Raw genomic sequence first — 27,896 nt, forward strand, 5'->3', positions numbered from 1 at the left:
CTCAGGAGTTGGTGAAAACTGAAGCTACAAAAGAAAATTGAGGTTTAAGACATGTAGGGATTAGTGATTAGGGTAAGACATGGAGGGATGGAGGGATTAGTGATTAGGGTACTTTCTATGAGTCTCTGGCAAGGTATACTTGAAGTACGCTGTATAAAGTTTGGTGACTGCTTCAAATGGGAAAAGCAATCTGTTAAGTTTAAAAGTCTGTGTGGTCTTGTGACTTAGGTATGTCTCTACTTGTATATGTATTCTCACATGTGTTATGCATGTGAAGAAGCGAAGATGTGTGAAACACATGTATCCAACTATTTGTTTGATTCTTTTATGTATGATGCCAGTAGACACATGCATTCATGTTTTCAGGAATATGGTGATACTTAGAACAGTTTAATGGGAAAGACACAGACATTTGCATGCATACGTTCGGAAATATGGTTATATGGTTATACTTATAACACTCACTTGGGAACGATTGCTGATTTAAATTTGGGAAGACCCAACATTCTGAGCAATTTGTGAATAGTGAAGCTGCCAGAGAAAAGTGAGGTTTAAGACATGTTGGCAAAGGGATTAGGGATTAGGCTTCTTTGTATGAGTCTCTGGAAAGCTACACTGGAAGTAGGCTGCATACATTTTGGTGTCTGCTTGAAATGGGAAAAGCAGTCTGTCAAGTTTAAAGGTCTGTGTGGTCTTGTGACTGAGGTATTTCTCTACTTGTACATGTATTCTCACATGTGTTATGCATCTGAAGATGCTAGACGTCTAAAACACGAGTGTATAACTATGTGTATGTTTCTTTTTATGTATGACGACACTAGCAAAAGGCACAGCCACATGTGTGCATGCTTTCAGGAATGTGGTGAGACTTACAACAGTAACATGGGAAGGATTGCTGTTTTAAAGTTTGTAGCTCTAACATTCTGAGTAGTCGGTGAAAAATGAAGGTGCAGTAGAAAAGTGAGGTTTAAGACATGTTGGGAGAAGGTATAAGTGATTAGGGTACTTTGAATCTGTGGAAAGGTATACTCGAATTAGGATGTATAAATGTAGATCTCTGTTTGATATGGGAAGTGCACTGAGCCAAGTTTAAAAGTCTGTGTTCTCTTATGACTGAGGTATGTGCCTATTTGTACATGTATTCTCAAATGTGTTATGCATCTGAATATGGTAGACGTTTGAAACACAGGTATACAACTATTTGTATGTTACTTTTTATATATGATGCCACTATGAAAAGGCACAGACACATGCATGCATGCTTTCAGGAATAGGGTGAGACTTATAACAGTGACATGAGAAAGACGCAGACAAACAGACAAACACATGTATATTTTCAGACAAATGGTTAGACTTAATGCAGGGACATGAGGAGGATTGTTGATTTAAATTTAGTAGGTCTAACATTGTGAGCAGTCAGTGAAAAATGAAGCGGCAGCAGAAAACTGAGGTTTAAGATGTTGGCAAAAGGGATTAGTGATTAGGGTACTCTGTATGAGTCTCTGGAAAGGTTCACTTGAAGTATGTTGTATAAATGTTGGTGTCTGCTTGAAATGGAAAAAGCAGTCTGTCAAGTTTTAAGGTCTGTGTGATCTTGTGACTGAGGTATGTCTCTACTTGTATATATATTCTTATGCGTGTTATGCATCCGAAGATGCTAGACATCTGAAACACAGGTGTACAACAATTTGTATGTTTCTTTTCTTGTATGACGAAACTAGCAAAAGGCATAGACTCATGCATGTATGCTTTCAAGAATATGGTGAGACTTAGAACAGTGACATGGGAAGAATTGCTGTCGGCCCAACATTTTTCAGAATTTGGTAAAAACTAAAGCTGCAAAAGAAAAGTGAGCTGTTAGTAGAGGGATTAGTATTAGTGTACTTTGTATGAGTCTCTGAAAAGGTACACTTGAAGTACTGCGTATAAATGTAGATGTCTGCTTGAAATGGGAAGTGCAGCCTATGAAGTTTTAAGGTCTGCATGGTCTTGAGTGAGGTATGTCTCTACTTGCACATGTATTCTCACAAGTGTTATGCATCTAAAGATAGTAGACGTTTGAAACACTGTTATACAATTATTTGTATGTTTCTTTGATTGTAGGATGCCACTAGCAAAAGGCACAGATACATGCATGAATGCTTTCAGGTACATGGTGAAACTTACAACAGTTACATTGGAAAGGTAGCTGTTTTAAATTTGGTAGGTCTAACATTCTGAGCAGTTGGTCAAAAATGAAGGTGCAGAAGAAAAGTGAGGTTTAAGACATGTTGGCAGTGGGAGTTAGTGTCATAAGGTACTTTTCATAAGTCTCTCGAAAGGTCCACTTGAAATATGCCATATACATTTTGGTGTCTGCTTCAAATGGGAAAAGCAGTCTGGCAAGTTTAAAGGTCTGCATGGTCTTGTGACTGAGGTATGTCTCTACTTGTATATGAATTCTCACATGTGTTATGTATCTGAAGATGCTATACATGTGAAACACAGGCATACCACTATAAGTATATTTCTTTTTTGTACAATGCCACTAGCAAAAGGTAGAGATACATGTATACATGCTTTTAGGAATATTGTGAGACTTACAACAGTAACATGGGAAGGATTGTGTCTGTGAAAAGTTAAGGTGCAGCAGAAGAGTGAGGTGTAAGACATGTTGACAGAGGGATTAGTGGTTAGGGTACTTTGTATGAATTTCTGGGAAGGTACACTTGAAGTAGGCCGTATAAATGTAGGTGTCTGCTTGAAATGGGAAGTGTAGTCTACCAAGTTTAAAGGTCTGTGTGGTCTTGTGATTGAGGTATGTGTCTACTTGTACATGTATTCTCACACGTGTTATGCATCTAAAGATGTAGATGTCTGAAACACATGTATTCAACTATTTGTAGGTTTCTTTTATGTTTGATGCCACTAGCAAAAGGCATGGATACATGCATACAAGCTTTCAGGAATTTGGTTAGAATTACAACAGTAATATGGGCATGACTAGTGCTTTACATTTCTGGAGTTCTCTTGGTTCTTTCTTTACTTGTCTTGCCTCTTTTTGAACCTCTGTTGCTTTTTTGTACAGTTCTGGTGGCTCTTTCTGCAATTCTGTTGCTTCTTTCTGCACTCCTTTTACCTCTTTCTGCAACATTCTTTTCTCTATCTCCACCTCTGTTGCCTGTTTGTGCACCTGTCTTGCCTCTTTCTGCACCTCTCTTGTCTCTTTCTGTATCCTCTCTTACCTCTTTAAGCACCCCTCTCGTCAATTTCTGTACCTCTCTTGCTTCTTTCTGCATGTCTCTTGGTCCTTTCTGCACCTCTCTTACTTTTTTCTGTACCTCTTAGCCTCTATCTGCACCTCTCTTGCCTCTTTCTACACCCCTGTTAGTTCTTTTTGCATATGACTTCTGTCTGCAGCTCACTTGTCTCTTTCTGCACTATTCTTTCGTCTTTCTGTACCACTTTTGCCTCTTTGTTCCCTTTTCTTGCCTGTTTCTATACTTTCTTGTTCTTTTTACACCTCTGTTTGTTCTTTCTTTACTTCATTTGCTTCTTTCTGCATTTGTCTTAGTTCTTGTGTACCCCTCTTGCCTCTTTCTGCAGCCCTCTTTCACTGTTTCTCTGCCTGTCTTGCCTCTTTCTGCTGTTGTCTTGCCTCTTTCTACACCTCTTTTGCCTCTTTCTACACCTATCTTGCCTCTTTCTACATTTATCCTGCCTCTTTCTGTACTTTTGTTGCTTCTTTCCGTACTTGTCTTGCTTCTTTCTCTACCTCATTTGACTGTTTCTGCATTTTTTAGTTCTTTCTATACTTCACTTGCTTCTTTCTGCACTTCTCATGCTTCTCTCTGTACCTCTTTCTGTGCCTCTCTTGCCCTTTTCTGTACCTCTCATGCTTTTTTCTGTACGTCTCTTGTCCCTTTTGTCACATCTCTTACTTTTATTGCACCTCCTCTTGCCTTTTTTTGTACCCTTCTTCCCTGTTTCTGTACCTCTGTTGCCTGTTTCTATACCTCCCTTGCTTCTTTTTGCACCTCTCTTGCCTTTTTATGCACTTGTCTTGTCTCTTTTGCACCTCTCTTGACCCTTTCTTCATCTCTATTGCCTCTTTGTGCATGTCTCTTGCATGTTTGTGCACCTCTGTTGCTTCTGTTTGTACCCCTTTTGCCTCTTTCTGTACCTCTCTCTTCCTCTTTTTGCACTTCTCCAATTGTTCTGTAGCTGCGTTGCTTCTTTGTGCATTTCTCTTGGTTCTTTCTGAACCTTTTTTTTCCTACTGCAACTTTCTTTCTCTTTCAGCACCTTTCTTCCTTTCTTTAGCTCGCTTACTTGTTTCTGCACTTTTCTTTTTTTATTTATTATGAAGAGAATAGCGGTGTAATTGTAAGTAACTGCTTAGTGACTATCATGAATATTGGCCTGTAATTAATTAAAAAATGTGTTATTTGATGTAACACACTATTGAAACTGTTCTTTGTTTTTTAGAAATTTGTTTTATTTGAATCATACATTTAAGATGGCAAGAAAACATTTAAAGAACAAAGAACACAGTACTACTTAAAGAAAAGTAAAAAGAGTGTGTTAGAAAAAAAGAAAAATGTTACTCAGGATAAAATCTCTTCTGGTAAGAGCACTGACCAGTTTCTTAAAACAGTTGTCGAGAGATTAAAGAAAGTCAATAATAATGAAAGGGAAGAGAAAGGTTTTACAACAAACCAGAATGAAAAGAAGAATTGTAAAAAAATATTAGATTTTGGAAAAACAACACATATTATAAAAAGGCAAAAACTATTGGAAAGGGGCGACCATTCGGTCCCCCCGAACGTATGGCGGAGTACCACGATCCCCCCGGGAAGCCATCTTGGGCGGGAGGCGAGCCTCGGCTGGTATGCCCGAAGCGGCGTAGCCGGGGCGTGCCTTTTTCCCGCCCTGGAGTGGGCTGTCCTAGACACTGACGCGGCCGGGCCACGCCCTCGGGGCAGGCCGGGGCGGGTTTACGCCCGCCCTGAAGACGGATAAAAGGAGCAACAAGCCAAGGAAGCATCCTCTTGTTCCTGTGCTCTGAAGCTGCACCACCTCGCTGCACGTGAGCTCGAGACGGAACGAAGAGCCAATTTTGAGCGTTGTAATTTTCTCGTTTGTTTTTCAGATACTCTGTCGTGAGAATGCCTAAGAAGGCGGGAAAGCGAATGACTACCGACCAGATGCTGCGTGTTCTCATGAAGGAGGTGACCGACTTAAAGAAGCGAATGGCGGAGAAAGACGGGGAAGGGGGGCCGAAACGTCCCCTGGCAGGAGCAGCTCCAGGAGGAAAAGGCAAGAGGCCCAGAAGGGCTGTACCTGGGGGAGACAACCCAGTTCCCTGTACCCCACTCGAAGCTCCCACTCCTGTGCCAGAGGAAGGGAACCCGATTCCCGTAGTGGTCACTCCCGTGTCCGGGGAAGATATGCCGCCCGAGCTGGCAGCTCAATTAGCAGCGTGGTTGGGTAAAGGTAGCAAGGGCGCCACGGCTGACGACGCGCAGGTGTTGATGAAGCAGCTGCGGGAAACGAGGGAAGCGACGACGGCACCATCGCCATCAGTTTCAGTCGCAGATACAGCTTCCGGTTCAGGTAAGCAGCCATTGCCGATTGCGAGGGATGAATCGGCACCCTCTCGGCGGGAAACATTGGGTCAACATGTCCCTCTGGCTATTAAAGAAAAAATATGGGCAGGGGAATATATAAACATCTTCTCGTTGCTTACCGACCATTATGAAATGGAACATGTTAAGAGCCAGAAAGAGCTCATGCATCCAAGTGTTTGGCGCGCAAAAATGGCCGCCTTTAAGGTAAATGAAAACATTGGTAATTGGGGCAAGGCATGGGGGGTTTTTACATCCATCTTGGGTGAACGTAGGCCCGAATTGCTGCACGAATTGCCGATTTATCAGTCACGGATCATGGGGTACTCTGTATCTCACGAGGGCAATCATTGGTTTTGTTACGACAATGTTTTCAGAAAAGCGAAAGAGCATGATAAAAACTTAACCTGGGATTGTTATGATTCTGTGTCTTGGTCCAAAATGGAGGATTCTGGTATGTTGAAGGTGCCATTGATTGGAAGTAACGTTGGTGAATCCTCCCGTGAATATGCGGGGACGCCCTTTCGATCAGTTACGAGTAACGACAATCACTCGAGGCCAGCCGGCAACGCAAATAAAAGGGGGGTTTGTTGGAACTTTAACAGAGGGAAATGTACTAGGCCCCAGGGGTCATGCAAATTTAGGCACGAATGTGGGGGGTGTGGCCAATCATCCCATCCTGAGTCCATGTGCAGAGCCAAAACGGGTGATAACGGGGGTAGAGGAGGCGCCAAACAGGTCTGACATAGTCCGAGGGGCGCCTTTACCTACCCCGATTGATACCATGGCGATGATTCCCTGGCTCAGCGAATACCCGGATCACGCTTCCGCTGGGGTGTTGCGTAACGGATTTTCATATGGTTTCCGCATTCCAGTAGGGGAGTTTCAGGGTATAGCAAAATGTAAAAATCAGATATCGGTCTTACAGCATGCGACCGTGGTACAGGAAAAGATTGGGAAGGAGGTGGCTCGAGGTCGAGTCGCCGGTCCATTTAATGTGCCACCAGTTGCTAACTTTGTTTGTTCCCCTTTAGGGGTGGTCCCCAAGAAGGACCCGGGTGAGTTTCGGCTGATACACAATTTATCAGCCCCACGTGGTCTTTCCGTGAACGATGCGATAGACCCGGAAGTGTGTTCGGTGCGGTACGCATCCTTCGATGAGGCCGTAGCCATTTTGAATCGCCTGGGGCCCGGTGCGCTGATGGCTAAATCTGATATCGAGTCAGCGTTCCGGTTGCTCCCGGTACACCCAGACGACCAGCGTCTTCTTGGTTTCATGTTCCAGGGTCACTATTACATGGATAGGTGTATGCCAATGGGGTGCTCTATATCTTGTGCCTATTTTGAAAAGTTCAGTTGTTTCTTGCAATGGGTCTTCACGAAGAAGACGGGGTTTCAACATGTTATGCATTATCTCGATGACTTTTTGTTTCTGGGGGCAGCCGGGGATCCGGAATGTGGACAGGCTTTGACCGAATTTTGTGTCTTGATGAATCAGTTTGGTGTGCCATTGGCACCAGGTAAGACAGTGGGTCCCTCGACTTGCCTCGAGTTTCTGGGGATCGAGCTCGACTCGGAAGAAGGTTGTTTTCGTCTACCAGGGGACAAAGTGTTAAGATTCAGGGCATCCCTGCAAATGTGTATAAGTGAATCTAAGGTTAGGCTGCATCAACTACAGCAATTGGTGGGACAGTTGAATTTTGCCCTAAGAGTTATACCGATGGCCCGCCCCTTTTCTCGCTCGATCGCTCAAGCCATGGTCGGCCTGAAGGAGGGTCATCATCGCACAAGGCTCTCGGCAGAGGTTCGCCAGGACATGCGCATTTGGTTGGCATTTCTGGCGGATTTCAATGGCCGAATTGTCTGGAATAAACCGGCCGTGTCCTCCGAGGAGCTGGGGCTGTGGACGGATTCAGCAGGGAGCATTGGTTTTGGCGCCATATTCGGCACTCAGTGGTCGGCACAAAAATGGCCGTCATGGTGGCATGAGAGTGGTCTGACAAGTAACATTGCTTTCCTTGAACTTTTTCCCATTCTGGTGGCCCTGAGAACTTGGCCCGAGGGTTTCAGAGATCACTCTGTGGTATTCTGGTCTGATAACATGACCGTGGTTGAGTGTATCAATAGCCAGGCAGCACGATGCAAGTGGATTCTGAGATTGCTCAAGGAAATTGTGTTATTATGTATGCAATTGAATGTAGTATTTAAGGCAAGACATGTCCCGGGGGTGATGAACCAGGCGGCTGATGCGCTTTCTCGTTTTCGTATGCAGGCCTTCTGGGGTTTTCTGCCCACAGCGGACCCGGTGGCAGCACCCTTTCCCGAAGCTCTCTGGTCTCTCGGTGCCCCGAACTACAGAACCTCGTGGGAGAGAGTTTAGCACCCAGGACAAGGAAGGCATATGAAGGGGCGTTCCGTTCCTATTGGGCCTTTTTGGGGGCAGCTAGAGGGGAGTTTTGGGGCCAGGAGGAGTTGGTAGTGAAATTCCTGCTGTCCTTACGTCATGCAGGCAAATCAGTGGCTACGGCCCAGAGGCATCGGGCCGCCATTTCCTTCGTGGCTAGGGCTCATGGGATCCAGGACCCGACAGCGTCTTTCGTGGTGCAGAAAGCGCTACGTGGGTGGCAACGCCTTGAGGGTCGCAGGGTAGATGATAGGCGCCCGATAGGTCTGGATAGGTTGGCTTTGTCGTTAGCTGTACTTCCTGCAACATGTTCATCCCAGTATGAAGCAGTATTATTCCGGGCCGCTTTTGTGCTAGCATTCCATGGGGCTATGCGGGTGAGCGAATTAGTGGCAAGGAACAAGCAGGATACCAGGGGGGGACTGTGCCGAGAGCATGTCCAAGTCAGGGGGGAGACAATGACTGTCTCGTTTGTCAAGTCCAAGACCGACCAGGGTTCAATGGGGGACTGCATAATGATACGAAGGATCCCCGGGTCCTCCATGTGCCCGGTGAGTTGTGTAGAGGAGTATTTAGCACAGCGGGTGGCATCATGGGGGGGACCTTGTTGAGACATGCTGACGCCACCCCACTGACGAGGTTTCAGTTTCAGCGGGTGCTTGCGATGTCAATTACGGCTGCAGGTTTGAACCCGAGCGAGTTTGGGACCCATTCCTTTCGGATAGGGGCTGCTACAGAGGCTACAGCCAGGGGTCTGAATGTTGAACAAATTAAACGTGTGGGGCGTTGGTCCTCTAATTGTTATAAGAGGTATGTGCGGTTGCACATGTTGTGAAGCTGTAACGATGTACTCACGCTTCTTGTTTTTGTTTGGTTTCAGTTGCGCAAGCTTACGAGGCGGGGCGGACTATGCAGTCGACCCAACACCGGGCCAGCGGTCATACTTCACCGGCTGTGAAAAAGGAGGTGTGGGTCGTGGGCCACTCATACGTGAGGCGAGCCGCGGACGTATTCAAGGCAGGTGACATGAATCACGTGGCTGGGGAATACGGGTACAGTGTGTCCTTCTACGGAAGGGGCGGACTCTGTATTGACCAGTTTCAATCATTTTTTGAGGGTTTGCTAGGGCGGACGAGGTCACCGCCGTCTATAGTCATAGTACATCTTGGGGGTAATGATTTGGTCACCACTGGTAGACGACTTCTTCTTGAGGCGATGCTTTCCACTGTAAGTTGGTTGGCGAGGAGAGTTCCAGGGTGCACGATTGCATGGTCACATATGATCCCACGTAAAGTATGGCGGGGGGCTGTTTCTGTTTCTGCTTTAAACCATTCTGTGAGAAAAATTAATAACAAAGTGAGTAGATTATTCCGTTCCAATACACTGCATTCTATTTCGCATGGTTGTATTACGGGTGACTGTATGTATTTGGGGGATGGTGTTCATTTGTCCCGGGTGGGGAACGAGTTACTCATAGGAGACTGTATAGCTTGGCTAAAGACTTTAAGACATGACCTTTAGGTAGGAGTGTTGTGGGGGGTCCGGATAGCCGGTCAACTATCCGGCCTGTGGCGGTAAGGTCATGATCGGTGAGCACTAATTGGTAGATCCCTATGAGTGGGCGTCACCCATTACGGATGGGAGCGCTCGAAGGAGGTGGCCATTGGCCCCTCAACGGGGAAGGCGGTCCCTTCTAAGGATGGGACGCCGAAAGGAAAGGAAAGGCGGTCAAGGCCCCTTCCTGGGTAGGGGGGGCTACAGCCCCCTCCCGGAGAATTTCCCGGGGCCAGGACATCTGCGACGGCAGATGTGGTAAATTGTGTGGGGTTTGGGGGGGGTCTACGCTACCTTCTAGATTCCTCACACGAGTCCTCGGACGACCTTTAAGTGGCGTCGAGTTTATTGGGGCCCCCGTCAAGTCAAGGGAAATTGGTAGTTGCACTCGAGGTACACCTCTGTGCGGTCGCCCCTCACAAGTGAGGGGGATATTTCTGGTTAGGGATCTTGACACCGGTTACGACCTTGCCGTTGGCCCTTAAACGTTAGGATGTACAATTTCAAAAGTTCAAGTTAGATGTTTTGTAGGATGTTAGTTCGGCTAGGAGAACCTTTGTATTAGTGAATATGTTAAGGTTAGCCAAACATCGCAATGTGGAAATGAAATTGTACATAATATGAAACTGTTATTTTAATGTTTTAATTTTGTTTCATATTTTAATAAATACGGCCGGGAGGGTCACTCCCTCCCGTCTTCCAAAAGTTCAGAACTGTTTCCGGTTTCCCATCCTTGGGGATTGTGTTGAGAGGGGGTGGCGGGTATCTCGGCCATATGGAAAGGGGCGACCATTCGGTCCCCCCGAACGTATGGCGGAGTACCACGATCCCCCCGGGAAGCCATCTTGGGCGGGAGGCGAGCCTCGGCTGGTATGCCCGAAGCGGCGTAGCCGGGGCGCGCCTTTTTCCCGCCCTGGAGTGGGCTGTCCTAGACACTGACGCGGCCGGGCCACGCCCTCGGGGCAGGCCGGGGCGGGTTTACGCCCGCCCTGAAGACGGATAAAAGGAGCAACAAGCCAAGGAAGCATCCTCTTGTTCCTGTGCTCTGAAGCTGCACCACCTCGCTGCACGTGAGCTCGAGACGGAACGAAGAGCCAATTTTGACCCACCCACCAGCCCCTGAAGACAGCAAGTGGTTTTGAATAAAGTTTGTTGTGGTAACTCTTTTTATTTACAGGTCGGATTACTATCGTGATAACCTTGAATATGCAATAAAGAAATGGTCAATTTGTGGTATGTTTTGCAAATAAAGTAAGCTGGCTCTAGTGTTGGTCAATAGCATGTTTTAATAAAATTGTTGCTTAACTGTCTTTGAATAATTTAGTCATTTAGTTTAGATTCATTTAGTTTAGAACTGTCGTATTTATTTTGGTCGGGCAGTAAGGTCATGATCGGTGAGCACTAATTGGTAGATCCCTATGAGTGGGCGTCACCCATTACGGATGGGAGCGCTCGAAGGAGGTGGCCATTGGCCCCTCAACGGGGAAGGCGGTCCCTTCTAAGGATGGGACGCCGAAAGGAAAGGAAAGGCGGTCAAGGCCCCTTCCTGGGTAGGGGGGGCTACAGCCCCCTCCCGGAGAATTTCCCGGGGCCAGGACATCTGCGACGGCAGATGTGGTAAATTGTGTGGGGTTTGGGGGGGGGGTCTACGCTACCTTCTAGATTCCTCACACGAGTCCTCGGACGACCTTTAAGTGGCGTCGAGTTTATTGGGGCCCCCGTCAAGTCAAGGGAAATTGGTAGTTGCACTCGAGGTACACCTCTGTGCGGTCGCCCCTCACAAGTGAGGGGGATATTTCTGGTTAGGGATCTTGACACCGGTTACGACCTTGCCGTTGGCCCTTAAACGTTAGGATGTACAATTTCAAAAGTTCAAGTTAGATATTTTGTAGGATGTTAGTTCGGCTAGGAGAACCTTTGTATTAGTGAATATGTTAAGGTTAGCCAAACATCGCAATGTGGAAATGAAATTGTACATAATATGAAACTGTTATTTTAATGTTTTAATTTTGTTTCATATTTTAATAAATACGGCCGGGAGGGTCACTCCCTCCCGTCTTCCAAAAGTTCAGAACTGTTTCCGGTTTCCCATCCTTGGGGATTGTGTTGAGAGGGGGTGGCGGGTATCTCGGCCATATTAAAGATATACGTATAAGGATGTTTAGAAGTAGAGTAATTCAAAATTTACTAAAAGATTATAAAAAGTATAAAAGAAGATCAGCAGTGTATAAGAAGAGAAGCAACATATTGAAAGTGTAGTAGATACTGCTATTGAATTGAAACAAAAATTATTTATATTAATATTGATGAGAATGAGAACATTGATAAAACAATGGTGTTTATAAAAAAGAAATTAAAAAGAAAAAGACTTGTTAATCGAAGTAACTTTTGTAAAACATTTATTGGTGAATGGAAGCACACTTCTAGTGCTGAGCCTTTCTTTAATGAAGAAAGCTATTTTAAAGAGAACACATTAGTACATGTACTTGATACTAGTAATGCTATGCGATTAAAGATGGTTGTCCCATTCCAAAAGAAAAATGGTTGTTAAAAATATGGAAGAAGTAATAGCTGAAGAAGTTGAAGGGAGGCGTAAACAAGTTCCTGTATATAAGTAGGATTGTACCAGTATTTGCAATATTCAACAGGAATCTATTGACATATCACACATTTTTTGTATGGCAATTTGCATAACAAATTGTTAAACTGAAGATTAAGATGTTACAAGGAGAAGATCCATGTGAAATAAGAAAATATACTAACGTACAGGTTTATCCTCTGGCTTCTCTTTCAAGAAAAGTGTGCCAAAGTACTTTTCATCATTTAAGAATGTTTTTGCGGTATACCACTCTGAAAAGCGGAAGGAGATTCTATTATGTAAAAACTCCTGCATTATGTTTAAGTGAAATGAACACAGTTCTTTTGCATGGTTCAGTATTAGATGTACAAAACGTTTGTGATGATATACAGTTTTTTGCTTTTGTGGTTTACAAGAGGAGTGTGGAGTAAGGTATAGTTTGCTAAGTGTAGGTGTTGGAAAACATTGGAAAGAGATTAGTACTGATGAGTTTGCAGAAGAAATTACAAAGTTTAATACAGTTTCGTCTGAAAAACCAAATTATGTTTTTATTTGTTGTCAATGTACTCACTAAAGAAGTCAAACTAGGATGCTGATTTATATTTTAAAAGCGAAAATCAAAACAATGAAAAGTGGCAGCAATTTGGTGCTTAGTTGTTGTTAGGTGGTCAGTTTGAGTTGACTACTGATCAAGTTATTTGTAGGTGCTGGGAACTCTAGCTGAGAGTCGAGCAGTCAAGCAGCGAGGAAAAGTGCAGGAGCTGGAGTTGGCTGCCGGTCGAGTCAAGGCGAGCTCGAGTTGAGACGCGGAACAAAAACGAATAGCCTCAACTCTGACCCCGAGCTCCAGGCCTCAAGCCCCGGGCCTTGAAACACCTGGCATTGGACACCGGGCACCCGGCGTCCCGGTGTCCGACGGCGTTCGACGGCTTCTTCATCCCCCGATGCGCAGGAGTGCGAAGAGGAGCAGCAAGGGAAGATCGCTGTGATTGTGCTGTGAGCGGTGAGCGGAGGCGGAGGCGGGCCGGTGGGCGAGTCTGACTGTGGCTGCCTGCCCACTTGCCCCGATTGCAAGTCTGCTTAGCCCCACCACACAGCAAGACTGTATTACAGCGCCACAGCATCGTGCTGCATTAAAACCAGCATCTTTACTGCAAAAGGAGCCCCTGCCGGGTTTTGCGACTAACCAAGGAGCAGTCATTGTAGCAGCGGGAGAACAACGGTGCCGGCAGGGGGCAGCCAGAGAGAGGGGAAGGAGTCGCAGCGGCAGGGAGACCCAGGACGGTAGCCCCGTTAGTCCAGACATCCCAGACAGCTGCGAACCGGGAGCTGAATTGCAAAGAAAGCCACCGGAGAAAACAAAATTGATAGTATTTCAACAACCAGGCACAGTGGTTACTGGGGGATACCAGTGGAAGCTCAGCTGATGCTGAGGCTGCGACCCGATCGGCCGCATTCACCTCAAGCGTCACTTTCAAGGTGGGTGAGTCGAAGCGGGAGTAAAGACCACATCAGCACTTGCGGGGAGTACGGGGGTGTCCATCCAGTGGCTGCAAGTAGCAAACTAAACAGGCAAAAGCCGCAAAAGCCGCAATTGCTGCGATTGCTAATCCCACAAAAAAAACAAAAGGATATCAAAGTGGGAGAAACAGGGACTATAGAGTATTACTAACAGTAATACTAACAGCAGCAGAAGCCATTAATTTCAATTTTTGAGCAGCAGAAGCTGCGAATATCAGCAGAGATAATAAACAAATAAATAAATAAATAAATAATAGAGTCTCCGGTCGATTAACTGGCAGGAGCAAACAAACCTCTCAGAGGCGTTTGGGGCTAAACTGTCTGTTTGACTATACTACAGTGTGGAATCTGCAGCCAGCTGTAGTACCAGTAAGCCCAAAGATCAAGAGCAGGCGGCCCTGTTACAAATAGAATACCACAGAGGATTGAGTGAAAAGGCACACCTTAAACCAGGCGAATTATTTTTATGCATACATGCTAATCGTCGGCTGGTAGAGGTGGATGTGCTAGTAGGCTGGAAGAAAAATTAATTTCAAAAGCAAATGCTAAATTGAAAGTAAAATGAGGTCTGGGAGATCCAGAAAACAAGTGATACAAAAAGCGGCAAAGCAAGGCGGAAAGAAAGCAAAGGAGTGCGATGACTCACTGGAAAAAATTCAAGAAAAAATAAGCCCCTTAATTCCCTTACAATATTCAATATTCGGAAAACCGGCTATCAATAGAAAATTCATGTGTTTAAAAGATCCCACGACAGCCATTTTCTCAGAAACAGGCCAACTGGAGGCCCTTCCGAACCCATTAACACCTCAAAAAAATCATTTAAGATCTGAGAATACCAGCGTGGAGAGCAAAGAAACACAGAACAATAGTCATTTAGTCATCGAAGCTCAAGTTCACGCTACTGACTTCTCCGACTACTCACATTCAACACAAAAATCAGCATTAAATTTAATACCATTTAAACAAACACCAAAAGAGATACATTTGGAAATTACCGATACTATCAAATCTGCAATGATTAAACAGAACAATTCATGGTTGCACTCAATTTCACTAACAAACAACACAGATCTTCTCCAGGCTCTGGAAGTTGAAAATACAAATGTCCTAGAGAATAGAAAGAGCAAAGAGTCAACAGAAAAAAGGACAGATTTCACGCATCCAATTATTGAAATATCAAGTACACTGGAACAGCCAATCCAATCTCAGAGCAAAACAAATCACAATACAAAAAAAGATGATTAAGAACAGTCGGTACGGCTCCATCAAAATACTAACATAACAATACATACACAAAATAACAGCCTAACAGCAGATATAGTTGGGGAACAAGGAAAAAATGAAGATAATTGTGGAGGTACGCCTGCATCGGAAACAAAAGGAGGGACTCAGCAAGCAGCATACTCCTCACTACTTAAAGTGTTGGAAACCACAATAACAGTCCTTAATATGCAGTCTGACAAGCTAGATACACAGATCGACCTCATGAATATAATTGCCTCGTATATTGTAGGAATTAACACGAAATTGGAAACACTAGCCGATCTAACAATGAAAGACCGAGAAATAAAAACAGTATTAAACAAAGATTGTGTATGTGGCCCAATAATTGATAAGCTAAGCAACGTTCCAGCAATCTTAACAAACTTACTAAATGAAAGAAAAAGGAATAATCATGTGGGGGAAACAACAAATTGTCTAACTAAAATTTCAGAATCTAACCCACAAAGTTCTATCACTGGTGACACAAATGCACCGACCACGGCAGAAACTCCAATGATATATACTAATATCGAAAGTCTCAATTATACTAAGGGTAATTCTGGGAAGGATATACAAAAGATGAACAAAGATGGGCTAGGGATCATAGAAAAAAATGCATCCCATGCAAACGGTGAGCAGCTTTTACAAGAAGGACAAGGCAAGATAGAGAAATTCCGGCAAACCAAGAGGCAGAGAAAAAGGGCAAGGAAATCCAGAAAGAACAATCCCAACATTATACAAGAAATGAGTACCAATAGGAAATGGTTCCCTATCTTTGAAAACAACAAAGTCAACATAGATCCAGAGATGCCATGTACACAAATAGATCAGAGGGCAATAGTAGAGGAAGAGTGGCAACAAGGAGATCTTACCCAAATGAAATCATTAAGTCATAGTATTTAAACAGAAGAATCATGTAATATGATGCAGATAAATCAACATCAAATCTTATATGCATCAAAACGAAGCCTCGCACAGCGATCAACCACTAGCAGGAATAATCCGGCGCAAACAACGAGTAGCTCAGAGCTGGAACAAAGATATCCCCCACATGAGATGGAAAAGAAGGAAAATTATACAACCAGAATCATTAATCCAGCAGGGGATTTCTTAGGAAAAAAACAAAGAGAGACAATAAAACAGACTCAAGAGAAGCGACCTTTGGATTGTAGGAGTAATGCTGTGGAAAGAAAAGGCATCACAGAGCTGGAGCGAAGAAACCCCCCAAAAGAAGAGGTGTCGAAGGAAAAGTTGATAATTAAAATCAATACACAAATAGGTGATAGATATGGAAGTAATCAAAAGGGACGTATCAGAATTTACCCCATCGAATCAATCAATTGAAGATCAGAATAACCCAATGCAAATAAAGGCAATTACTGAGAAGGAGCACATAACACCCTCGGTAGAAGATGTACCCAAGGAAAACATTGTAATTAAAATCAATAAGCGGTCAGATGACAGACATGGAACCAGTCAAAGAGAGGTACTTCAACGCGCTGAACCAAGAGACAAATATCCGGGCAACAATCGACAGAATAGTGGTAATTTACAGATCATATTGACCCCCCACTATATTTCTCAGGGCCAACAAGACCTCCTCAATAGAGGGAATTTATTAAAACTAATAGCTGAAATTCCTACTTTAAAGCATTTGACAACCTCTGATCTGCTGTCAATTGAATTTCTCGAGAAAGAAGAGAATAGTAGTATGGAAAAAACATTATCGACCTGGAAAAATGAAGACATTGTAGAGCTAATAATGAATGCCAGTCAAGTGTTTAAAAGTTGGGGTGTTACAATGACAAGACCAAAAAAGAGACAATATCCCTCACCCCTACTAACTGAGCCATAGATTCTAAAAAAAGAATTACAGAATGTACCTGCGTACTCAGTACTCCAAAATGCAAGAGGAAAAACAAACCCCGCTAAAGACGCCACAGTGAGTCCTATTAAACAACAAGACTGCAATAAATGGAAGTGGATGGCTACAGCCTTAAATGATCAGGATACGGAATGACTTGCCACAAAGGGCAAAAGCACCAACAACAGTACCATAAAATTCCTATCGTGGAACATTGCCGGTGCCAAAAAGGAACTAGAGGAAGATACCGCCCCAGCATATAGGGAGCACTATGACATCATCACTTTGCAAGAAACATAGAGGATGGAGTGTAAGGATGTAGCCAACTATACACTCCACCAAGTAAAGGCAACTAGAACACACAATATGGTAGGCCGAAGGGTGGCTTAGCAACTTATATCTCAACCGCATTAAATATTAACACAGAACAATTACCGAGTACGACATCTGATCAACAAGTAATTAAAATGGTACAGGGACATAAAAATCAAACAACAATAATCCTAATAAATCTTTACATTCATCCAAATGCAAGGGAAAAAAAGGCACATTCCGAAAAACTAATGTCATTAGTCGCCTCTATAAGGTTTGATAATCCAGAATGGAAGATAATATTAACTGGCGATTTTAATTCATATCTAATCCAACTTTGAGACTTGCTGTTTTTAGTTTGGCTTTGCCTTGCGCCTTGATGCCCTTGGGCTAAGTTGCACGTTATAAATATCGTTTCATTCATTCATTCATACACCAGATGATGATGATCAGCTGATAGCAGACAATGAGCAATGGTCCGTTCCTCCACAAGCTTCTTCATTGATAAAGAGAAAGGACTTAACGGGGCAACAGCTGGTCCAGACATTAGAGTCCTAAATGGCAGAACTAAAGAGGACACTCCGCAGCGGTGGACCTTTCAGGGAGTTCACGGGCAATCAATTTTAGATTACACAATTACAACTCTTCCTTTACTTGCACGCATGATGAAATATAAGATCAAATATTCCACCCGACATGATCATGCATATCAGGTATTTGAATTGGGAACAGGTCATCAAAAAAAAGCGTGCGGCGCCCGTTGAGTTGGGTCAGTTGACCACAACAAACATTAAAAGAATTCAATGGTCAGCAGAAACCCTACCCGAATTATCAGCATTAGCAAAAGAAATAGTTGAAGCCAAGAATACAATAGGCAAAAACACAGTAGAGCGCTGGTCTATTTTTGCGTAAACATTATTGCTTCAGGCACCAAAAATTAATTATGCACAGACTAGCAGGCGCAAGCCCAAAAGAAATATGTCTAGGAAAGCCTATTTGTTAAGAAAAGAACTAAGAAAGATGGTGAAGAAAAACAATACACAGAAAATCCCAAAGCGTACATGGTGGGAAATAAAGATCACCAAGAGGCAGTATAAAATACAAATTTGGAAGGATCATAAAGTACAACAGGAAACCCTCTGGACGAAATTACTTTTTAGTGCCAAACAAGCAAACAATAGGCTGTTTTGGGAACTAGTCAATAATTTGACTAGATCTAAAAAAGTGGTCAACAACGCCTCTGTATCAGAGAATGCTTGGCAGTCCATCTAAGTTAAATATTTGAAGTTCACATAACATCCACGAATAAGTCAATTACAGTGGGCAGTAAGACTTCAATCGCAGTACTTCCAGGGAAGAATCATCCAGGATCGCAAGATCCTGGCACCAGCATAGCCCAGGAATGTCAATGCCATGCATTAGAAGATATTGCTAGAATAATAAAAAAGGGCCGCAATGATTGAGCCCCAGGTCCAAATGGCATCCCTCAGGCCACTTCAGGACGGATCCCGATTATTGGGCAAAATCGATACTAGGTCTTTATAATAAAATCACCTTAACAAATGCCCTCCCCAAAAGCTGGAAGGGGTCAATCATTAATCCAATCTATAAGGGAGGTGACAGGACAGATCCTGTAAATTATCGGTTAATTGCACTTATGGACGTGGAAGCGAAATATTTTGCCACACTAATCCTGGAGGACCTGGTGGAATGGTCTAAAACAAATGGCCTGATTCCATTAAACCAAACTGGATTTTGTAAAGGTTGTGGCACCATAACAAATATTTTAGCCTTTGCCACAATAGCCGATAAATGCAAACGTGAGCGAAGACCTATACAATTGTGTTTTATAGACTTCAAATCTGCATTTGATCGAGTGAATTGTGGGCTACTATGGATCAAACTACACAACCTGGGGCTTCCAGAAACAATATTACGTCCCATTATACAACTGTACACGCACCCCTGGGTCCGTGTAAAAATGGCGAATGGTAATAAATTATCCAAAAAAATACCAACTGAGATAGGAATAAAACAAGGCTGTGTATTAGCCCCCCATTTATTCAACCTTTTTATGGCTGACCTCTCACCTTGATTGGGTCAAGCAAATGCACACCCGCCGCATTTGGGACCATTCCCCATAACGCATCTCTCTTATGCAGATGATATCGTTTTATTTAGCCTGACCCGAGTAGGCCTACAAAGAGCACTTCATGAACTACTGATGTTTGCTAATACCAACGCACTGGAGATCAACGAGACCAAAACAAAAACCATGTTGTTCACAAACTGCACAAGGTATCAGTATAACTTTAAAAGTACTTGGGTGTATACATCGACAAAAGTCTGAATTTTTAATCTCAGAAACAATATCTTGAAAAAAAAGGAAACAGGAATATCTATGCTTTCTGGGTGATTGCTAAGAAGCTATATGGTCCCTCATTCATGCCACTAATCTCTGTGATGGCCGCAAAGTTATTACCGTCAATCACCTATGGAAGCATAGTGTTAAATGGAAAAGATGGTAAAATCTTAGACTCGCTACAAATAAAGGCTTATAAAAAAGTCTTCATATTACCTAGGTCAGCAGCTCCAGCACAGGTCCGACTTGAATTGTGCCTCATCGAGCAGGAAATTGGGAGAAAATACGCAGCTATCAAAACATGGTATAAATTATGGCTAATCTGCTAAATGATGCCTTGAGGCACGCCCTGGAGGAGCCAAACTCAAGCTAAGGAACATTTTTGAAAAAGGCATTAGAGGACACCAAGACGAGGGATCTATGGACGAAGAACGCTTCATTCCAAATCTTTCATAGCATAACAAACAAGGCGGCAAAATTGCAATCATTATTGGCAGACAAAGGTGCCCTAGCAAAAAGATCCCACAGTTGGATGGTTCTGCAATCCTACACATCACTTCGACCGGCGGAATACCCCGGAGCAACATACTCGCCCCACTTGAAACTCAAGTTAATGGCAACAAGACTTGGGGTATTACTAAGCCTGGCTGAACAACCATCGTGGAAATATAGTGGAGTCAAATCTTGTGGTTTATGTGGTGAAGCCTGGCAAGATATTATCCATCTAATATGCGTCTGTCCCACCTTAAAAACGCAACACATGGTCTTATTAAAAAAGGCTTTTAATGAGAGAGGAATTCGAACATGTAGAGGTGCAATTATTAGAGGACTCGGTACAACAGACCCTCAGCTGACTTGCAAAATATTGAAATTCTTACTGTATTATGAGACAAATTGTGTGGCACTTCCTAAACAATAGTGGTCAGAATTTTATGGTCATTTTATAAGAAATGTAAAAAAAGGGGGGAAGGTTTTATGTGTTACAACTTGAAATCAATGACAATACGATGTCGTAGAATTATATACAAACTTTAAATAGATATCATGAGAAGGACACTGCTTTTTGATAATTTTTATATATTTAACATGCTTGTTCTTGTTTTTTTAATATTTTTTAATAATTTTATAGGGACATTATATCAGTTTTAGGACATTGTTATGGTTTTAAATAACTTAAACAATAAAGATTCATTCATTCATTGTAAATACCAAATGCCAGCGAGAGCAGTACAAAACAATTTAGAGTTGGTACCTGTTCCTCGGGAACTGGCAGATTTGAATGCATATGAGTCGATTCTTATTCAATCTGTGCACCCATTTCAAGCCATAGTTCGGATGGAGCCTAAAACAGGTCCAGCTGCCACCATCAGATTTATAAAGAGGTCTAAAAGGGAGAGTTGTGTACTTACCTTTAGATTTTAAGAAAAACATTGAAACTGTTGGTGTAGACAGGAAAGAAAATTAGCCAGTAGTTATTCTAATAAATGGTGTACCAAAAAATCTGGCAAGAGTTTGTAGATGTTACTAAACTTCACAAGGCTACATTGTACCTGGTATAGAATAATATTTTTATAAGAATGTAAATGCTGATAAAGAAGTAATATGCTTAGAAGATGAATCACTAATATCAAGTGGCCAAAATTGAAGAAGGTGACAAGTCATGGGGTGAAGAAATGTATGAACACTATGCTATACATCCTCTATATTCGAAAGAAATGAACACCCATGACAATGGGGAAAAAGTTTAAAAGCTTGATGTTTTCCACAGCTATTTCCCACTGGAGAAGGTGGATGATTTGGTGAGCGAGCTGTATGGATTCCAGCTTCAGAATACCACTCAACAAGATTGTACTCTGAAGATCCAAGATTTCGACAGTGCAGTTCACATATATTTCATCTTCTGGTTGAAAGTGATTTGTCTGCACTTTCATATGTAGTGACCCACATATTAAAAACAGGAGTTCATCTTCAACATGTTTCTGCAAAATACTTCATGGACAAAGTTCAACAAAGAGATGAAAATGTTGAATCTCAATTAATTTGATGGCTTTCAATGTGGTACCAATGAATATTGGTTTTGTCATAATGGTGAACTTAAATATATGTTAAGAAGCTTAGGTACACCTACATGGTTTGTAACACTTGGCTGTGCTGAATATGCATGGGAAAATTTACTTGGATATCTACGGGAAGCAAATTCAAATGTTAAAAACATTGAATTGAAGACACTTGGAGAACCCTGTTCCTTGGATCCTATAAATGTCTGCAGGTATTTTATTCATAGGTTTCAAAGTTTGATGTCATTTATTTGCAGTAAGAACATCCCTCCTCTTAGAGAAGTTACTGATTTCTTTTTGCGAAAAGCGTACCAAGCCAGATGTTCTCTCCATATACATATATACCATTATGGATAAAGAACGCACCAAATTTTGGAACTGATAGTGATGAAACTGTTTTGTCTTTCATCGAACAGTATGTTATATGTGCCATTCCAAGCGATGGAGGAGAAAAGAGCTTGAACCAATAAATTTTACAGTTTCAAAGTCATCGATGTGGGAAATACTGCAGACAAAAAATACAAGTGTAAAGGGAAATTTTATACAAAATGAGGTCCTATAATTTCTAAAGGAAGAATAAATTGTTTTTTGTCAGCAGCAAGGCATGCAATAACTCAGAAATCTCCCAAGAATACATACAACTTAAAAAGAACAGAAGCTTCAAACAACATTAATGGAAAGGGGCGACCGCTCGGTCCCCCCGAACGTATGGTGGAGTACCCCGATCCCCCCGGGAAGCCATTTTTGGGCGGGAGGCGAGTCTCGGCTGGTATGCCCGAAGCGGCGTAGCCGGGGCGCGCCTTTTCCCGCCCAAGAGGGGGCTGTCCTAGACACCTACGCCGTTGGCCACGCCCCGTAGGCGGATTGGAGGAGGGTACACGCCCGCCCGAAGAAGGATAAAAGGAGCAACAAGCCAAGGAAGCATCCTCTTGTTCCTGTGCTCTGAAGCTGCACCTCCCCGTTGCACGTGAGCTCGAGACGGAACGAAGAGCCAATTTTGAGAATTTAATTTTGTGTTTCTTCTTTCAGCGAGTTCGAAGCTTCCTGACCGAGGACCTTGAGGAGTATCCGTGGACGATGCCTGGCAAGAAGGTCGGAAAGAGGGTCGGAACCGACCAGATGCTTCGTATGCTGATAAAGGACATGGCGGACATGAAGAAGCAGATGGCGGCAATGAATGGTGCGGGTGGACCAAAGAGAGTCATCGGACCAGCATTGCCGGGAGTAGTCCCTAACGGGAGAGGTAGAAGGGCCAAGAAGGGGGCATCGGGTGGGGAGGCCCCGGTTCCCGAATCACCTCCAGCGAACCCGGTCACCCCGATCGAGGCCCCAGTTCCGGTCCCGAACGCGGGACAACCGATCCCTGTGGTGGTCACTCCTGTGAACGAGGAAGATATGCCTCCTGAGCTGGCTGCCCAGTTGGCGGCATGGTTGGGCAGAGAGAATGAGGGGGCCACGGCTGAAGAAGCCAGGTCGATAATGAAGCAGTTGCGGCAATCGAAAGATGCTGTGAAGGCACCCTGTCCTCTTGTTTCCCCGCAGGCTCCCGTGGAACAACCAGTATCGGGCGTTGGTTCGGCAGCGACAACGGTCACAGCTACCGGTTCAGGTAAGCAGCCATTGCCAATGGCGGGGGAGGGATCGGTACCCTCAAGGAGGGAAAAAGTCGTTCAACATATCCCGATTGATGTGGAAGAGAGGATTTGGGCGGATAAATATGTGAACATGTTTTCCTTGTTGACCGATCACTATGAGATTGAGCATGTAAAAAACCAGAAAGAATTTTTGCATCCTAGTGTATGGCGCGCAAAGATGGCGGGTTTCAGAGTAGATGAGACGATCGCCAATTGGGCCAGAGCATTTGGGATGTTCACTGCAATTATGGGGGAACGTAGGCCCGAATTATTGGTGGAATTAGCCGTTTATCAGACACGTATCATGGAATTTTATGAATCATACGGGGGCAATCAATGGTGTTGTTATGATAGCATATTCCGTAAGTCCAAGGAGCACGACTCATCCCTGACGTGGGATTGTTTCGACTCCATTTCCTGGCAAAAAATTGAGAGGTCGAGCACGGCGAAGTCGCCATCTTTAGGCGGAAACGGGGTTGAGCCTTCCCGCCATTCTTTGGGGGCGCCCTTTCGGGCGGGTACAAGCAGTGATCAGAACACAAAAAATAATGGCAACTCGGGTAAGAAAGGAGTCTGCTGGAGCTTTAACAGAGGCAAGTGTTCCAGGCCACAAGGTTCTTGCAGGTTCAGGCATGAGTGTGCAGGGTGCGGACAGTCCTCACACCCCGAGAGTACGTGCAGAGCCAAGACTGGTGATACGGGAGGTAGAGGAGGCGCCAAACAGGTCTAAAGTAGACCAAGGGGCGTCATTACCTACCCCGGTTGATATCATGGCACTGATCCCTTGGCTGAACGAATACCCCGATCATATCTCCGCCGGGGTGTTGCGAGACGGTTTCTCATATGGTTTCCGCATCCCGGCGGGGGATTTTCGGGGGGAAGCACGATGTAAGAACCAACTATCGGTTCAACAGAATGCGGCGGTGGTACAGGTAAAGATTGGGAAAGAAGTGGCCCGAGGTCGGGTTGCTGGACCATATGACATACCACCAGTTGGCAATTTTGTTTGTTCACCTTTGGGAGTGGTCCCCAAAAAGGACCCAGGGGAGTTCAGGTTAATACATAATTTGTCAGCTCCTAGGGGCCTTTCGGTGAACGATGCGATTGACCCAGGAGTTTGTTCGGTGCGGTACGCATCCTTTGATGAGGCCGTCGCCATTTTAAATCGCCTGGGGCCCGGAGCGCTGATGGCTAAATCAGATATCGAGTCAGCGTTCCGATTGCTCCCGGTACACCCAGATGATCAGCGTCTCCTAGGTTTTATGTTTCAGGGACGCTATTACATGGATAAATGTATGCCAATGGGTTGCTCCATCTCTTGTGCGTATTTTGAGAAATTCAGTAGTTTTTTGCAATGGGCGTTCACAAGAGCCACGGGCTTTACACATGTTATGCATTATCTTGATGATTTTCTGTTTCTGGGGGCAGCCGGGGACACGGAATGTGCACAGGCCTTGAGGGAATTCTGTAATCTTATGGAGGAGTTTGGTGTGCCGCTGGCGCCTGGTAAGACGGTAGGGCCATCTACTACACTCGAGTTTCTTGGAATTGAGCTCGATTCTGTAGAGGGGTGCTTCCGCTTGCCCAAAGAGAAGGTGATGAAATTCAGGGCCTCGCTGAAAACGTGTCTCGGCGAAAGGAAAGTAACTCTCCATCAGTTACAACAGGCTGTGGGTCAGCTTAACTTTGCCCTGAGAGTAATACCGATGGCTCGCCCCTTTTCCCGTTCTATCGCACAAGCCATGGTGGGCCTCAGGGAAGGGCACCACCGCACAAGACTGTCAACAGAGGTTCGCCAGGATATGCTCATATGGCTAGCATTTCTGGCGGATTTCAACGGTCGTGTTGTGTGGACCGATCCACCAGTTTCCTCGGAAGAACTGGGGTTGTGGACCGACTCGGCGGGGAGTGTAGGTTTTGGCGCCATATTCGGCAATCAATGGTCGGCACGGACCTGGCCTGAGTGGTGGCATGATAATGGACTCACTGGTAACATTGGGTTTCTTGAGCTGTTCCCCATTCTGGTGGCCTTGGAGACTTGGCCAGAGGGGTTTCGTGATCGCTCTGTGGTGTTCTGGTCTGATAATATGACCGTGGTTGAATGTATCAATAGTCAGGCAGCACGCTGCAAATGGATTTTGAGATTACTGAAGGAAATTGTCCTGCTATGTATGAGATTAAACGTCCACTTTAGGGCAAGACACGTGCCAGGGGTACTAAACCAGGCAGCTGATGCGCTCTCTCATTCCCATATGCAGGCCTTCCGGGGTTTTCTGCCCTCAGCGGACTCGGTGGCGGCACCATTTCCCGAAGCTCTCTGGTCTCTCGGTGCCCCGGATTACAAAACCTCGTGGGAGAGAGTCTAGCACCCAGGACAAGGAAGGCATATGAAGGGGCGTTCCGTTCTTATTGGTCCTTTTTGGGTCCAGCTAGGGGGGAGCACTGGGGGCAGGAAGAGTATGTCCTGAAATTTCTGGTATCTTTACAACAGGCAGGCAAATCAGTGGCTACGGCCAATAGGCACCGGGCCGCCATTTCGTTCATGGCACGGGCTCATGGCATCCAGGACCCCACATCGTCCTTTCTGGTACAGAAGGCGCTACGTGGGTGGCAACGCCTTGAGGGTCGCAGAGTGGATGAGAGGCACCCGATAGGTTTGGAAAGGTTGTCCCTGTTAATGTCCGTACTTCCTGCGACATGTTCATCTCAATCAGAGACAGTGCTGTTCCGGGCCGCTTTTGCATTAGCATTCCATGGGGCTATGCGGGTAAGCGAACTGGTAGCGAGGAACAAGCAGGATACGGGGGGAGGTCTGTGTCGAGAACACATTCGAATTAAGGGGGAGACAATGGTAGTCTCAATTGCCAGATCCAAGAGCGATCAGGGAGCGATCGGGGACAGTGTGGTATTTCAGCGGATTCCAGGGTCTCCCATGTGCCCGGTGAAATGCGTGGAGGAGTATTTAGCGCAGAGGGCGGCATCATGGGGGGGGAGCTTGCTGAGACATACCGACGCCACCCCACTGACCAGGTTTCAGTTTCAGCGGGTGTTGACAATGGCAATCGCGGCAGCGGGTTTGAACCCGGGCGATTTTGGGACACACTCATTCCGGATAGGTGCTGCTACAGAAGCTACAGCCAGGGGTTTGAGTGTGGATAAAGTGAAACAGTTGGGGCGTTGGTCCTCGAATTGTTATAAGAGGTATGTGCGGTTGCACATGTTGTGAAGCTAATGTCATGCACTCACGCTTCTTGTTTTTTGTTTGGTTTTCAGTTTCGCGAGCAGGCTTTGCGGGGCGGACTGTGCAGTTGACCCGACACCTGGGGACCAGCGGTCAAAGACCACCGGCTGAGAGAAGAGTGGTTTGGGTCGTCGGCCACTCATACGTGAGGCGTGCCGCAGACGTATTCAAAGCAGGTGACATGATTCACATGGCTGGGGAATACGGGTACAGGGTGACCTTCTACGGAAGGGGCGGGCTCTGTATTGACCAGTTCAAACTTTTATGGAGGGTCTGTTAGGGCGGACAAGGTCACCGCCATCTGTAATCATAGTGCATCTTGGGGGCAATGATTTGGTGACCACGGGTCGACGAGTACTTCTCGAATTAATCTTATCCACAGCAAGTTGGTTGGCGAGAAGGGTTCCGGGGTGCACGATTGCATGGTCCCACATGATCCCACGGAAGGTGTGGCGGGGGGCTATGTCTGTGTCAGCTTTAAACCAGTCGGTAAAGAAAGTGAATAACAAACTTGGTAGGTTGTTCCGTACATGTACATTGCATTCTATTCCTCATGGATGTATCAGGGGGGACCATATGTACCTGGAGGATGGGGTTCATTTGTCCCGGGAGGGGAATGCTTTACTCATAGGAGACTTCGTAGCATGGTTAATGAGTTTGTGCAGCCATGACTTTTAAGTAGGAGTTTTTGTGGGGGGTCCGGATAGCCGGTCAACTATCCGGCCTGTGGCGGTAAGGTCATGATCGGTGAGCAGTAATTGGAAGATCCCTAGAGGTGGGGCGTCACCCATTATGGATGGGAGCGCCCGGGGGGAGGCGGCCATTGGCCCCTCAAACGGGGAGGCGGTCCCCTTCTAAGGATGGGGACGCCGAAAGGGAAGGCGGTCAAGGCCCCTCCCTGGGGAGGAGGGGCTACGGGCCCCTCCTGGGAATTTCCCGGGGCCAGGACATCTGCTACGGCAGATGTGGTAAGCAGTGTGGGGTGGGAGGGGGGTCTACGCTACCTTCTAGACACCTCACACGAGTCCTCGGACGACCACTAAGATGGCGTCGAGTAAACAGGGGTCCCCGTTAAGACAAGGGAAATCAGAAGTTGGCACAGAGGTACAGTCCTCTGTGCGCCTGCCCCTCACAGGTGAGGGGGGAGTTCTGGTATTAGGGATCTGACACCGGTTACGACCTTGCCGTTGGCCCGTAATGTTAGGATGTACAATTTCAATTTTGAGAAATGCATTTGCAGGATGTTAGTATCGGCTAGGAGAACCTTTGTATTAGAGATGTGTTAAGGTTAGCCAAGAACATCGTAATGTGTAAATGAAATTGTACATGATATGAAACTGTTATTTTAATGTTTTAATTTTGTTTCATATTTTAATAAATACGGCCGGAAGGGTAACTCCCTCCCGCCTTCCAAAAGTTCAGAACCGTTTCCGTCTTCCCATTCTTGGGGATTGTGTTGAGAGGGGGTGTCGGGTATCCCAACCATATGGAAAGGGGCGA

This window comes from Lissotriton vulgaris, chromosome 1_2 (genome assembly GCF_964263255.1).
Source record: "Lissotriton vulgaris chromosome 1_2, aLisVul1.2, whole genome shotgun sequence".
NCBI classification, from domain to species: domain Eukaryota; kingdom Metazoa; phylum Chordata; class Amphibia; order Caudata; family Salamandridae; genus Lissotriton; species Lissotriton vulgaris.